We start from the raw sequence: 1,432 nt of genomic DNA, 5'->3' as shown, positions 1-1,432 counted from the left end.
TTTGGCACACCTAAATTTGAGAGCAGGTATAAATTTTGAGCCCATATGCCAATCAGTGAAAATTCAAAGGAGTTGGACCTGCCAACAAATAAATATGCTAATGAACTGGCCATGTTAATTAACAAAGATTCAAATGAATTTGGTTTGCAAATCAATGAAAGTACAGATAATATCCACATGTCAATTGATGGATATGAACCAGCCTTTTAGTACTTGAGCAGTTTAATGCACCTAAATTTGAGAGGATGTACAATTTTAGAGTCCCTGGTAGCATTTTAATTGGCCTGTCTAAAATATTAGCATTAGAGAGCCCTAATCACATGGAATATGCAATATCAAAGGTAAAAATGGAAAGACCTAATCCGATGGAAGATGATATGTCAGAGGTAAAGAATGTTGGAATATTAAAGGCATATAGTCATTTGTCCCTGGAGCCAAATGCCCACCTACCACCCTTGATGACCTGCACAACAGCCAAAAAATTTAATACGGGTAGGTGAATTTTTCAAATTTGGAAATGAGGAGGAAAATGTTTTTGGAAATGAGAAAAAAAAGGAATGTATTGATTCATTCATTTAGTTCAATAGATCAAAGAGAAGTTGCAAAGAAGAGTAGAAGAAGAAGAAGGAAGAAAGTTGATCAGCAGATCAAGTCAAGTTCAAAAGATAGAAGGAACTGTTGTCATGCCTGCAGTTGCGTGTGTTTTTACCTATCATTCTGTAAGTTCATAGTTTATTGTTTTTGACCTGTTGAAGCAGTGATTGCTCCAAGAATTCATGTATGTAGCCATTAGAGCTACAAGTTTAAAGTTTGAAGTTTGAAGTTTTACCAGTTTAAAGTTTTAGGGTTATTTTAGGGTTTTTTGGTTGAAGCCAAATGCTCCCAGATTTTGTAATAGTTAGAATCAAAGTTGAATATCAAGAAAGTAGGCATACATGAATGCATTGTTCTTCCTTATTTATTGCATTTAAGGAGTTCATTTTTAAAATCTCCAAGCCTTGGCTCTCTAGTTTATTCACGTCAAAAATCTGGTCTTTATCTAAGTTATAATTTTTCAGTTGAAGTCGAGCTTACTCGGCATCCATTTGAGCCGAGTTGCCCTTTTTGAGCACCAAGTTCACTCAACATCTTCTTGTGTCAAGCTAGCTTGGCACCTTCTCCTATCACTTGGCATCTATTAGTGCCAAGCAAAATTGGCACTAGGCAATAGTTAGTGCCGAGCAAATTATTAAAGTTGTGATTTAATATTTCACATGGTATCAGAGCTTTGAGGCCCCACATCCACAATGAGTTAGGGCATATTTTTCTGGGATATTTGACATGGCAAGAGATGCAAGAAAGATATGGCAACAGCCACCACCCTTCAATGAACAAAATTATGATACATGGGCAAAGAAGATGAAGACCATAATGGTTGCAAATGATTTATGGG

Source organism: Cupressus sempervirens, chromosome 7, assembly GCF_028749045.1.
Source record: "Cupressus sempervirens isolate cs-2001-9-10 chromosome 7, ASM2874904v1, whole genome shotgun sequence".
Lineage (NCBI taxonomy): Eukaryota > Viridiplantae > Streptophyta > Pinopsida > Cupressales > Cupressaceae > Cupressus > Cupressus sempervirens.
This window is presented reverse-complemented; position numbering follows the sequence as displayed.